Below are 15,011 nucleotides of genomic sequence, written 5' to 3'. Positions count from 1 at the left end.
TGCCTGCAAATGCCATAAACAGATTCTTTGGATTTTTCTGATGATTTTTCATATATAAATTATTTTATTTGGAGCTATGGCTGGATTACTACGAATTTTTGAAGTTTAAACATTCTTCTGGATTTTTCTGGTTATTTAGAATTAAAACAGATCTAGTAAATGATTTACTATGTCAGCACGACATCACAATGACGTCTCCGGTCAACTGGGTGGCCAGGGTCAAACCTGACGCGTGGGACCCATCAGACAGTGTCTCAAGGGTTAATTAAGGTTAAAACTAAACTTAACTCTAACTAGTAGGGCCTGGGGCCCACTATCAGTGACTCTAGGGGTTAGTTATGGCGTCATTAGTCACTAATGACTGTGCCACATCAGCGGCCGCTGGGGTTAGTCGCCGGTGACCTCACAGAGCAGCGGCGGCTCGCCGGCCGGGCAATTCCGGCTACGAGAGCTCGCGCTCTTGGGCTCTACGGAACCAGCGCGACAAGGCGCTTCAGAGCATGGTCGTGCCTGACCGTGGGGTGGTCCGTGGCAACGGCAACCACGACGATGGCGGCGGCCGGAGCTACGGGCGCGTTTTGGCATGGGGCTGCAGTGTGAAATCGAGCAAGGGGAAGGAGAGGAAACAGAGGGTCGACGGGCATGCTCAGCGGGCCCGCGGAAGGACGAACTGCGATGGGGCGTTGCCGGCAATCTCAGACAGCCGGGGTGGAAGACGACGTTGATGGCGGCGATTCGATGCACCCCGGGTTACGTGGCCCGGCGAGGACGATGCAGGCGTCGAGGCGGAGCGCTAGAACACAACTGTTGGGCGAGGGAGGGCAAATGGCCACGGTGAAAGGTGTCGACGGCGACGAGCTCCGCTCGGTGGTGCTCGGGGGAGAGGGGCAGACGAGGGAGAGACACAGGAGAGGGGGGGAAGTGACCAGGTGGTCTGACCGTCTCCATGGCGTCGCGAGAAGGGATGGGGAGGAGCAGATAGGCAGAGAGGAGGTGGCGCGGCTGCGGCATGTCGGGCACGCAGCAGCTCCTACTCGCAGGAGCTTAATGAAGCTCCTGGCAGTTGGGCTCTGGTGGGCTGGGCCTCTCTGCAGCGCTGGGCCGCAGGTAAGACAGGTAATTTCCCTCTCTGTTATTATTTTTCTATTTGTTTATTATTTGCCACTTTTTTAAATTGGAAATGAATGCAAACCCAATGCCAAATATCCTCTGGATATTCTATGTTGCTGAATGGACTATTCCAAATGCACATAAAATGTTTCAGGGTATTTGAAAATATATTCTACACATATTATGAATATAATTCCAAATGCAAATAAATTAATTATTGAAATTGAGTGCCCAAAATATTCCTCAAAAATGTTCATTATTTTTGGTTTGGTGCAAAAACCTTTGCCAAAATATAACCAACATTATTTAAGGCCATTTTGGAAACATTGAATGCATGTTCCAGGGTTCTTTGCCCTTCTTTTAATTAAATTTTGAGGCTTAATTCCCTCAATTCAAATTCCTTGAATTTAAACATGATGCATGATGCCCACCGGTGCAACTATCTATAGTCATCAATCTAGGGCTGTGACAGTGCATTACCGAGAGGGCCCAGAGATACCTCTCCGACAATCGGAGTGACAAATCCTAATCTCGATCTATGCCAACTCAACAAGTATCATCGAAGACACCTGTAGAGCACCTTTATAATCACCCAGTTACGTTGTGACATTTGGTATCACACAAAGTGTTCTTCCGGTATTCGGGAGTTGCATAATCTCATAGTCATAGGAATATGTATAAGTCATGGAGAAAACACTAGGAACAAACTAAACAATCAAGTGCAAATGCTAATGGAATGGGTCATGTCAATCACATCATTCTCTAATGATGTGATTCCATTCATCAAATGACAACTCTGTCTATGGTTAGGAAACTCAACCATCTTTGATCAACGAGCTAGTCAAGTAGAGGCATACTAGTGACACTATGTTTGTCTATATATTCACACATGTAGTAAGTTTCTGGTTAATACAATTCTAGCATGAATAATAAACATTTATCATGATATAAGGAAATATAAATAACAACTTTATTATTGCCTCTACGGCATATTTCCTTCACTTTCGACATCATATATGTTATCTGCTTAGTTTAGACATGTTCTGTAATGCCACCTGTTGTTTCAATATCATATATGGGAATTATGCAGTCTCATGTCTTTTAGCCAGCCATAATATATGTGAAATGTGCCATGCCATCCTGTTTAACCAGGCATCATATATTTGAATGATATCTAGCCCATCCTTTTCTTCATTAAATTTCCATTTGTCAACAATGTTTGTACATTAAACTACTATTCCTATGAATCAGCCATTTGAGTGGGTGATGGAAAAATCTGGAGTGAAAACAAGGCCTTCAGAGGAGGAAGTGCTACCTGTCGAAGCAGATCTCTTGCTGGGTCCCGATAGCTCCTCAGAGATGGATTCAGAGATGGATGACCAGTCCTATTCCCCCACCTAGGTGTATGCCCTAACTTGGCACGGTTCTACCGCTCATATCATGCATATGGTGTCTTGCATTGCATAGTTTAGACATCATATACACAATATTCAACACCATGTTCTTAGTTTAGACATCATATATGCGAATGCCCTCCGGTTAGCATATAAATCACATATGTGAATTAAATCATGCTATCCTGGTTACTTAGATAACATGTATGTGAATTATGTCATGTGATCCTGTTTAGTTTGTCATCATATCTTTGAATTATGTTATGCTATGCTATCCAGTTTAGATAGACATCATATATGTGAAATTATGTCATGTTATCCGTTTTAGTTAAACAATATACATGTCAACTATGTAATGCCCTCTTTTTCCACAATATCTATTGCATCTGTCTCTCATACGATGTCTGTACATTCAACTATGTTTCCTGTTTATCAGCCTTTTGAATTGGAGCGGGTGATGGCAGTATCTAGCGGAGTAAAAACACGGTCTTCAAATAAAATAGTGCTACCTCTTGGTGGAGATAGCACCCAGGTTGTACATGCACGAGAACCAGCCCTACCACACATAACCCAGACTCTCGTAGATTTTACACCTACTATGATGGACAGAGAACCAGCTTCACCCAATCTAACCCCAACTGTAACATCCCGGATGTAAATTTCCATAATTTTAACTCAAACTCTTGTCATTTCCGGCTATATGATATATTATTTTCTCCGTGTTTGGGTTTTTGTCTTTTGTTTTGCATTTTGTTCATGTCATGCATTTCATCTCATAGCATCATGTGCATTGCATCTGCATGTTTTCATAAAACTTGCATCCGCTCGTAGTTGCTGCTCCTCGATTTCTCTCCGTTGCGTTCATTGACCATTCCGAGACCAATCGGGTTTTCGCTTCCCTCTTGACCGTGACCACCTAACCTCTCTTGCTAGCTCGCAGCCCCCTCGCATGCGTGTCCGAAACTTCCCCGAACCTGACCCGGGCAGTCGTTCCCGATGGGTCCGGATCATCCCCAAACATCTATAAAACATCTCTGTTTTCTTATTTGGACTCCCTACCTATTTATTCTCGACCGCCCCGATTACGATCAGACGGTCGACATTAACCCCTACCCTAATCCCCTACCTATATAAATTGTCCAACCGTAGACCAATCCCTAAAATCTAGCCCCCTTGTCCCATCCACCCCTAGCCGCGCCGCCACCCACTTAGCATCTTCATCGGGATCCCTCCCGATCCACCCACCTCTCCTCGATTTCAGCCACCGGCTAGTCGCCATCGAACCTACGCAATCGTCGCTCTCCTCTGGATCCCCTCGATTTGGCCAGCTGAGCGCCTCCTCCTTCCTTTGCCTGCTATCCCGCGCCTCCGCTTGTTCTTCTCGAGCACCAGCAGAGCTCACGCGTTTCCTCTGCCTCATCCCTGCCATCGGCAGCAGGAGCAGCTCCTGCATCCCCGACCCCGAGCACCTCCACCGTCGTCGTCTAAGATGAGCGCCGCCCTGGTTCCCTTTCTCTCCTTCCTCCGGTTCGCTCTTCTCATCTCTCTCTCTGTGCGTTGCAGCAGCATCCCCGTGCCATGGAGCTCCAAGTCCGTCAGCCCGCCTCTGCTTCGATCCGGCAGGGAACGGGTCCCCGGTGACCTCCCGCGACCGGATCCGGCCTCCCAGACGCCCTGCCCCCTCGGGCCACCGCAGGACCTCCTTCCTCCCGCGTCATGGCTGTTTCGAGCCAAGAAGGAGACGCCCTGCTTCCTCTGCTTCGAGCCCCATCCTGCATCGAGCGGGTGCTCGTGGCTACGAGGAGAAGCAGCGCTCCTCTGCTCCAGGTCTCCCCGTTAACCGCACGCCCGAGGACCTTGTCGCGCGGCTCCGTCGTCCTGCCAAGTCCCGTGCCGCCATGCCCTGCATCCCACATCGCCAGCCGCCGTCCCCTGCTTCATGAACGAGATGGCAAGGGACTGCCCCTTCGTTGACTTGGTCCAGCGCCAGCGTGGTCGGCCTCCAAGTCCCACCGCGGCCTCCGAAGGCCCAGCCACCACTTCGCTAGCCCAGCCTTGCGGCCTGCCAGCCTTGCCTCTCCATCGACTGGGCTTGGCCCATGGTGAGCGCCCAGATTCGGCCTGATGCCTGTTTTTTCCTCTGTTGCGATTTCAGCAATTATCACAGGAACGTCTGTTTATAGAAAACCCCCTAGAGTTCATGCATTTAATAACTCACAAGTGGTGCATCATATGTAAAAAATTTATATATGTAAAATGCTTAGTTTTTCATCTAGTTTCATAATCTGCTACTTTCGTCCATGTTAAAATGCTTAAACTTGTTGTTTGCTTAATTTTGCATAAATGCCATGCTAAAATGCTTTATTTCAGAACTAAATAACCGTAGCTCCGAATTAAATAAACTTTATATGTAAATGGGGTAGAAAAATGCATAGATTAACTTGGTGCACTTTGTTTTATTGTTTAACAACATTAAAATATGTTTTAGGGCAGAACAGTACCATATTTGAATATTGCTCATGAGGATTTTCCGGAATTGTTGTTTGTTGTTTTCGGCCTCATTTAAACTGGCCTAAATAGTTAGTTTTATTATGGCTCACTATTTGCCATGTTAACCAACAGTTAATATTGTTGAGTACATAAACGAGAGTTAACTTAATAATTAAACGTAGTGTTTTGTCAATATGCAACTCGTTGCATATTGAGCTCCACTTAACTTGTAGTATTGTTTGTGCACTTTGCCATGCCATGCCTCATTAAATCGACATGCATCATACTTGATTGTGCATCATGCCATTTCATGCTTGTGTGTTTACCATGATGTTTGCTTCTTTCCGGTTTGCTTCTCTCATTAGCTTCGGTTTCGTTCCGGAGTTGTGAAGATTGGTTCGACTACGTTCATTTACCTTCTTCATGGACTCGTTCTTCTTCCTTGCGGGATTTTAGCCAAGATGACCATTACCCTCGATATCACTTCTATCTTTGCTTGCTAGTTGCTTCGCTCTATCGCTATGCCACGCTACCTATCTCTTGTTGATCAAGCCTCCCAAACTGCTATGTCAGCCTCTAACCTTTTCACCCTTCCTAGCAAACCGTTGCTTGGCTATGTTACCGCTTTGCTCAGCCCCTCTTATAGCATTGTTAGTTGTAGGCGAAGTCGAAGATTGCTCCATGATGGACATGATTTTGTTGGGATATCACAATATCTCTTGTTAATTAATGCATCTATATACTTGGTAAAGGGTGGAAGGCTCGGCCTTATGCCTGGTGTTTTGTTCCACTCTTGCCGCCCTAGTTCCCGTCATACCGGTGTTATGTTCCTTGATTTTGCGTTCCTTACACGGTTGGATGATTTATGGGACCCCCTTGATAGTTCGCTTTGAATAAAACTCCTGCAGCAAGGCCCAACATTGGTTTTACATTTGCCTAACAACCTACTAACTTTCCCTTGGGCAGGCCAACCCAAGGGTCATCTTTATTTTATCCCCCCCAGGCCAGTGCTTCTCTAAGTCTTGGTCCGAACCGAGTAGACTGTGGGGCCACCTCGGGGAAACTTGAGGTCTGGTTTTATGTCCGGTGCTTCGTTACCATGAATGTCGTACGCCCTTGCAAACCCACCCGCGACCACCTCATGAATAAGGGCGGGCACGACATCTGTGCTCGGGTCTGTTCCTGCAGCGTCGCTAAATCCAAGAGGCTAAGCTCTGGCTCACGGGCCAGCCCGTGTACGTCACCTCCCATGGTCCTTGGTGCCTTGTCCTCACATGAGCTAATCGCTGGCGGGCAAGTAAGGGTGCAAGACACGGTGCCTCGTCACCTCGGGAGCCGTGTGCTGGCTGCCTTTCTCTAGGATGCTTGGATGAGAAGACTGGGCACAGTGCCAGTGCTCCGGTCCATCCCTCCAGCATCGATAAACCCAATGGCTAAGCTCTGCCTGGCAGACCAGTCCTGCTCACGTCACCTCCTGGGGTCGTTGGTGTTCGGCCTTCTCATGTGGCAACCTCAGGAGATCCACTCGGCACAGGTTGCCTAACCATCTCACAGGACCACCACAGCCACCAAAGAATCAAGACCAGATGCAACCCGCCTTGGGGTAGGGCCTCGTGAGTCCCGCGCTGACTCACGAGTGCCCAGACACACCTCTTCTAGCCCTTCCGTGCAAGACATGTGTCAGGGCGAGGTTATACACACCCCGGGGGCTCCACTCAGAGGGAGCCCTCACCCATGCACCAGTGGAAGCACCATGCTCCGCGTTGGCAGTCGACATGGTCGATGAGCGGCTATGCATGTGCAAGAGCGGAAGCGCTATGCTCCGCACTGGTGATAAACAACTGAGGGCGGCCCCATGGCCGTACCAACCTTAGGGAGCTCTGAGCTCAGTGTCCAGCCTCGTCACAACGCCTCCCATCGAGAGAGACGCATGATGGGGATGGGCACGGGGGGCTGTGCTCGGGTCACGCCCGAGCATGCGCCACCCTGCCAGGTCCCTCGGACCTGGTCGTCACGCGCCCCTCCCGAGCGGAGCCTCAGCAAGGGAAAAGGTATGAACGTCGTTTGAACGTCAAGGGTGACTCCTGAGCATCGCGACTCAGGACCCTAACTGGCCACGTAGCCCCTTGCCCCTTGATTCCGTCCTGGCAATCCGGACGGCCAAACGGCGGCTGAGGTATGCGCGGGTGAGGGAGTCCTGGATTAAGGGGTCCTCGGACGTCCGGACTATTGATGTGGGCCGGTCTGATGAGCTGTTAAGATACAAGACCGAAGACTCTCTCCCGTGTCCGGATGGGACTCTCCTTGGCATGGAAGGCAAGCCTGGCGTCCAAGATCTGAAGATTCCTTTCTCTGTAACCGACTTGTATAACCCTAGTCCCCTCCGGTGTCTATATAAACTAGAGGGCTTAGTCCATACAGGCAATCATAATCAGATAGGCTAGGCTCCTAGGGTTTTAGCCATTACGATCTCATGGTAGATCAACTCTTGTAAAACTCATATTCATCAAGATCAATCAAGCAGGAAGTAGGGTATTACCTCCATAAAGAGGGACCGAACTTGGGTAAACATTGTGTCCCCCGTCTCCTGTTACCATCAATCTTAGACGCACAGTTCGGGACCCCCTACCCGAGATCCGCTGATTTTGACACTGACATTGGTGCTTTCATTGAGAGTTCCGCTGTGATGTCAAAGACAGGATTGATGGCTCGCCTTGTTATCAAGGACGATATCACCTCCGGAGGAGCTCTGGCCCCAGGCCAAACCCTTCGGCTGGGCGACTTTATCATGACCGCCCGATCGGCCGTTAAGCCGACGATGACTTCTCGGGTCGTCAAAAATCACCTCTGCGTTGATCTCGAATACTCCAAGCGGATGGATCCAACGGAGCTGTCATCTTTAAATGAACTCCTCGATCGCCTTGCCACCTTGGGGGTTGCTACAGACTACGATCGGATTGGGCTTAAACCCGATCGGAGAAAAATCAGATCTCCACCGATCACCCACCAGATAGCGGTAATAAGGGAGCAAAAAAAACTCACCCTCCGTATTGAGGACGAACTATGTTCGAATTTCTGAGCTCGAAGAGCCAGATACCTGTCTGCAGAACAACACGCCCTGCTTCCCGAACCTATAATCAGACGACGGGCTTGAAAAATTAGTCGATATCCCGGAGCCCGAACTGTTAAGCTCGGAAGTTTCTCAAACTCTGGGTCCCAAATCGGGTCAGGGTTTGGATTTGAGTCCACCCACCCAGATACACACGATATCATAGACATATGATAGCAGTCTCAGGAAACAGTCCACCACTTATGGGCAAGATTCATCCTTGTCAAAGACAAGATTAAAGATTGCTACAACAGAAACGCGATCTCAATATTCTACAACAATTGTACGGACGAAGGAATCCTTAACGCCATCAACCGCCATCGCGTATTACACTTTGCTAACTTGGCAACCATAGTACAGAAGTACTACGCAATGAAAGCACCTGGAAAACACAGGCAGCTCACTAGGAACCATCGGTTTCCACTCCACCTCTCATCTAGACAAAAAGGACGCACCCTCGCGGGACGCCAGATCCAATCGTAAAGAAATACAAGCCCATTACGGGGCGCAGAATTGTTCTGGAGGGATGGGTCGATAGGCCATGCAAAATACACACAACGCCGGATACCATGCCAACCCAAAACCTTAGAGCATGTTGGATACTCCGGCAAGTGGCCAAGAGTGGCGAGGAAATCCTCACCAAAAACACCCCAGAGCAACACCCCCCGGAAGATGACGACCTCAGAGTATTGACGGTCTTCAAGACCTTCACTTCAAACAATAGGCACAAAAGGGTACTCCGCAACCTCGCCGAAGTCTGCCAAATCGCAGCAATAAACCCCTGGAACGACACAGCCATAACTTTCAATGCCGGTGACGAACCAAAATCCAGGACAGTCTAGGCACCAGGCGCCTTGGTCCTCAGTCCAATCATGGACGGCTTTTGGCTCACCAAAGTGCTCAATGACGGCGGCAGCGGACGAAACCTCATCTACGAGGACACACTCAGCAAAATGGAATAAGACAGGAGCCACATCAAACAGAGTAGCATGACCTTCTGAGGAATCATTCCCAGTCGAGAGGCACGATGCGCGGAAAAAATCACACTCGACGTGGTATTCGGCACGCCGGAGAATTATCGGTCTGAAGAAATAACCTTTCAAGTGGCCCCTTTCAACAGTGGATATCACGCCCTATTAGGGCGAGATGCATTTGCACGCTTCCAAGCTATACCTCATTATGGGTACATGAAGCTCAAGATGCCCGGTCCCAATGGTATTATCACTCTTGCCAGCGATCCAGACGTAGCACTCCGCACCAAAACAAAACCGCATCGCTGGCCCTTGAGGCATTGTCTGAATCCCTCGCGGCCGAAGAGTTAACCGCACTATGCTTCACGGTGGATAGGGACGACATAATCCTGGACAAGCAAACCAAATCCACCTCCTTTAAACCAGCAGATGAATTAGTCAAATTTCAAGTCCATCGAACAGACCCCATGAAGACATCATCCATCAGGGCACTACTGAACCCAACGGTCGGCGCCGCACTACGAGAGTTTCTACACAAGAACTGGGACATATTCGCCTGACACCCTTCTAATATGCCGGGAATCCCACTCAGGTTGGCCGAGCACAGCCTCAATATATTGAACGGATATAAACCAGTCCAGCAAACACTACAGCGCTTTTCCGAACCTAAACGTCAAGCTATGGAGGATTAGCTAGCCAAGCTAATCGAGCCGGATTCATCACAGAAATAAAACACCCAGACTAGCTAGCAAACCTGGTGATGGCGCCAAAGAAGGATAAATCATGGCGCCTATGTGTCGATTTCAAAGACCTTAATAAGGCCTGCCCTAAGGATCCCTTCCCCCTCCCCCGCATCGATTAGATCATTGACGCTACTACGGGGCACGATTCACTTTGTTTCCCCGACGCATATTCTAGATACCATCAAATCAAAATGAAGGAGTCTGACCAAGCCGCAACGGCAATTATTATACCATATGGGCCATTCTATTTCAATAGTATGCCCTTCGGGCTCAAAAATGCTGGGGCCACCTACCAACGCATGATTCAAACATGCCTGGAGAAACAAATCGACAAGACAGTGGAAGCGCATGTAGATGACATCATCATCAAAATCAGGCACGTCGAGTCATTAATAGACGATCTGCGTCTCACATTCGACAACCTCCATACATATGACATCAAACTCAATCCGGAAAAGTGTGTTTTCGGCGTTCCCGCTGGAAAACTGCTGGGTTTCATCGTTTCCAATAGAGGAATTGGGGCGAACCCAGCCAAAATCCGGGCTTTGTCACAGTTGGCCACACCAACAGACCTTAAGCAGGTCCAAAAATTAGCTAGGTGTGTGGCAGCGTTAAGTCTCTTTATCTCCAGACTTGGAGAAAAAGCATTGCCACTTTATCACCTTCTTCGACGCACCGACCACTTCGAGTGGGAGGATGCGGCAACGGCCGGACTGGAAGAAATAAAGGCTCTTTTAGCAAGGAATCCAATACTGGCCGCGTTGAACGTCGGCTAACCAATGTTATTATACATCTTTGTGACACACCAGGTGGTGAGCGCAGTGCTCGTTGTTGAACAAGAGGAGGACAGACACAAATTCCCGCTTCAGAAGCCCGTATACTACGTATCCACGGTCCTCACACCATGCAAATCCGAGTACCCTCATTACCAAAAGATAGCATGCACGGTCTTCATGGCATCCCGGAAGCTACGACACTACTTCCAAGAATGCTCGATCACGGTGGCTTCTGAAGTACCACGGGCTGGATTGCCAAATGGGCCATTGAGCTCCTGCCATTCGACATAACGTATAAACCGCGCCGAGCCATCAAATCCCAAGTGTTGGCTGATTTCATCGCCGAATGGACAGAGGCCAAACTCCCTAAAGAGTACGACACATATTCTAACTGGATCATGTACTTCAATGGCTCTAAGATGCTGGCCAGTTTAGGAGCGGGCGTCATCTTAACATCCCCAACAGGAGAAATAGTCCAGTACATACTCCAAATCTTATATACAGACTCCAATAATGCAGCCAAATACGAGGCCTTATTGCATGATCTCCGGATGGCTGTCTCCATGGGCATACAACGCCTGGAAGTGCGCGGGGATTCAAACCTCACAATATCTCAAATAAATGGAGATTTCGATGCCAAAGATCCGAAGATGGCGGCTTACCGTAACGCCGTTCTCAAAATTTCGGCTCGGTTTGAGGGGCTCGAGTTTCATCATGTGGCTCGAGAAAGTAATCAAGCGGCGACTGTGCTTGCTCACATCAGCACCAAGCGCGACCCCGTCCCACCCAACATCCTTTTGGAAAGGCTCTTCAAGCCATCCGTGGTGTGGCAAGGGGAGAGCGGCAACACCAGTCTGGATCCGACTATAGCCCCAGATTCCGAGCACACCGATATCATCGGGAGCTCAGCCACCGAAATAACACCGTCGGACCATCTCGTCATGGCAGTCATTGCCCCATGGACCGAACCCTTCTTGGCCTACCTTAATAGGCAAGAACTCCTAGAGGATCAGAATGAGGCTCGCTGCATTGTCCGGTGCTCGAAAGCCTACAAGGTTCACGATGGAGAACTCTACAAGAAAAGCACTACAGGAGTACTCCAAAGATGTATCTTCGAGGAAGAGGGGCGGCAGCTCTTGGCTGAAATTCATGCCAATCTCGGTGGTCACCACGCTGCGGCTCAGGCCCTTGTGAGCAAGGCCTTCCGTACGGGTTTCTATTGGCTGACGGCCCGAGCAGATGCATAGGACCTTGTCCAACATTGCGTTAGATGCCAACTTTTCACCAACCAAAGCCATATGCCATCCACCGCTCTACTCACAATCCCCATAACTTGGCCTTTTGCGGTCTGGGGGCTTGATATGGTTGGACCCCTTAAAGGAGGAAGCCATAAGAAAAAATATCTACTGGTCATGGTGGACAAATTCACGAAGTGGATAGAGGCCAAACCAGTTAAAACGACCGAAGCTGGACCTGTGATAGACTTCATATCTGGTGTTGTGCACCGTTACGGTGTTCCACACAGCATCATCACCGATAATGGCTCCAATTTCAGAGCCGATGAGGTGAAAACCTGGTGAGCTAATCTAGGCATTAAGCTCGATTACGCTTCCGTCTATCACCCACAAACATACGGTCAAGTCGAACGAGCAAATGGTCTTATTATGAGCGGCATTAAGCCCAGACTAGTGCAATCTTTGAAAGAATCAGACAAGCACTGGGTTGAGGAGCTCGACTCCGTACTCTGGGGGCTGCGGACCACGCCCAATTGCACTACCAGATATACACCTTTCTTCATGGTGTACGGCATAGAGGCTGTGCTACCCTGCGACATTATTCATGACTGACCTCGAGTGCGCATGTATGAAGAGAGAGAGGCCGAGCTTGATCGGCAGGATAGCTTAGATGCCCTGGAGGAGGAGCACGACATTGCAAAAGCTCGTTCTGCATTTTATCAGTAGAAGGCTCAGAATTATCAAAGCAGAGAAGTGTGGGCCAAGACTTATAATGTTGGTGAACTTGTTCTACACTTGCCAGAGAAGAAAAAGGACAAACTCAAGCCCAAGTGGGAGGGTCCCTTCATCATTGACGAAGTTCTCACCGGAGGAGCGTACTGCCTGCGTGATGCAGCACACAATCACCTAGAGCCAAACCCATGGAACGCGGCTAGACTCCGAAGATTCTATGCCTAGTACCAAACTCTTTGTTCATCTCCTCCCCCCTTTTTGTTTCCATTATTTCCTTTTTTCTCTCTTCTCTTTTTGCCTTTTCTCCTTTTTAGCCTTAAAGCTTTCGTACGCCTAGACCATACACTGACGACGTACACATCCTCAAATATGTACGTCCATTATACCTGGGGGCTTCTTTTATACAAGCTTGTTATTATTATTTTTCGAGCATTAAGCTCACCGCATACGTGTCTTTCCCTCGTTTGTACCTTTTCTTCGCCATTTTATGCATCGATATGAATTAAGTTTTGGCCAAGCTGGTTGCCTGGCTCCTGTGCTTATGCCCTACGTTCCCGTTAGTTCGGCCAGGGCATAAAGGGAGCACCTCTGCGATTGTTACTGCCGGGTCATCCAGACGTTTACCTTAGACTGGGTGAAGCCGAAAGCTAGTGTTCTTAAGGGAATATTCGGTCGGTGGACTAAAGATGTTTTGTACTCATTACATTATAAACCCCCAGATGGTACATATACTGTGATTTTTTAATGATAGTTTGGGCATGCATGTTGACGCATGCTCACCCAGGGAAAGGAACCCTTAACGGAACTATTCTATCTGGAAGATGTTTCTTACAATCACAATGTAATATAACATAGCTAGCCGGATACAACTTGTCTGTTCAAGCAACTATGACCCCTACGCCTGGTTTCCACGCATACCCTGGTTTATTTCGCAGTTCAGGTATTCAGAAACACTCTGCACATTCGCGTCCAGAGGTCAAAGTGAAAAGGTCTGCCATGACAATCATTTTTACAATTCGGCTAGGAATAAATATGTCAAGGAAAGTACATAGTCACTTGGACTCAAAAACTTCCTCTTCTATGCCGTCAAACAGGTTGTCTAGCTTACAGTCCTGTTGCGAATATTTTGTGGCTACTTTTACTTGGTCATATACCAAACTAATGGGAATTTCCTTTCCATCTGACCCTAGAGGTATGTCGGATGTGGGGTTCCGGCAGACCCTTGAGGTTCGAACTCTAGGGTGCGCGCAAAGATCTTCCCCCTACCAATCCACGTCTGAACGCCTCGCTGAGAATCTAAGCTAAACAATGAACAGCACAAGGGACACGAGCTTTATACTGGTTCGGGCAACCGTTGTGGTGTAATACCCTACTCCAGTGTGTGCTGTGGTGGATTGCCTCAAGGGCTGATGATGAACAGTACAAGGGGAAGAACAGCCTCGTGAGAGGTGTTCTTGGGCTGGTGCGAATAACTACTTGGGTGAGTTCGTTCGCCTCTTGATCTGATGAGAACTCGATTCTCCCCTCTCTACTGGGGTGGCTTTCCCTATTTATAGACGCCCTGGTCCTCTTCCCAAATATTGAGCAGGAAGGGCGCCAACAACGACCATTTTGAAGGGGAACATCTAGTACAAGTTATCCGGACTAAAGTTGGTCTTTGGCTGCCAAAGGCACTGGCGATGACGCTGTCTTGGGCTCCACGGTGACCTCCATCCTGCCGCTCTGCTGGTCTTGGTCTCGTTGCATCGAAATGGTAACCTTTGCCTGATGCCTCGATACTCTGTGCCTGTGCTTGCCCCCTTTGCACCAAGGAGGAAACAAGGACACTGCGCGGGCCGGCACCCGCCTAGTCTTGTTCGTCATGGCTTGCGTCACGGGCACCTCGCGAGGTACCCCTGCCTTGATCTCTCTACCTCCTTGCGAGCCTGCCCGGTGAGGCCGCTCCTGAGGAAGCCTTGCATCATCCACCCCGCGAGGCTTGGCCCCTCGCGAGGGTCTTGAGCTTGCGTTGATGAATATGGGCCGTACTGGGCCACCACTTGAGCCACGCCACAAGCCACAGGCAGGCAAGTCTGGGGACCCCCGTTCCCAGAACGCCGACAGTAGCCCCCGGGCCCAAGGCGCGCTCGGACTTGGCTTAGCGGAGAAGTGAAAGGGCAAGTGCGGAGCGCCGCGGGCCCCAACAGCCTGTGGCCTTGGGCGCCGCGTGGTAGTTGATTGGACGTGGGCGCCTCCGCTTCCCCACGCTGCCTTGGCAACTGCTCGACTTGACTAGTCCCTACATGCAAAATTGAGTCATGATTACCTGCGATCGTGGAGGCCGACGGTTGGCCTCCTCTAGACTATAAGTATAGAGGGGCGTGAGCCCCGCAGTCCATCTCTCCTTGCTTTGCTCCTTCTTCCTCGCTCCTCCTCCATATTGACGCCAATGGCTCCGATCCGCCGGTTCTC

This window comes from Triticum aestivum, chromosome 2A (genome assembly GCF_018294505.1).
Source record: "Triticum aestivum cultivar Chinese Spring chromosome 2A, IWGSC CS RefSeq v2.1, whole genome shotgun sequence".
Taxonomy (NCBI): Eukaryota; Viridiplantae; Streptophyta; class Magnoliopsida; order Poales; family Poaceae; genus Triticum; species Triticum aestivum.
The sequence above is the reverse complement of the archived record's forward strand: the minus strand, read 5'-3'. Positions refer to the sequence as shown.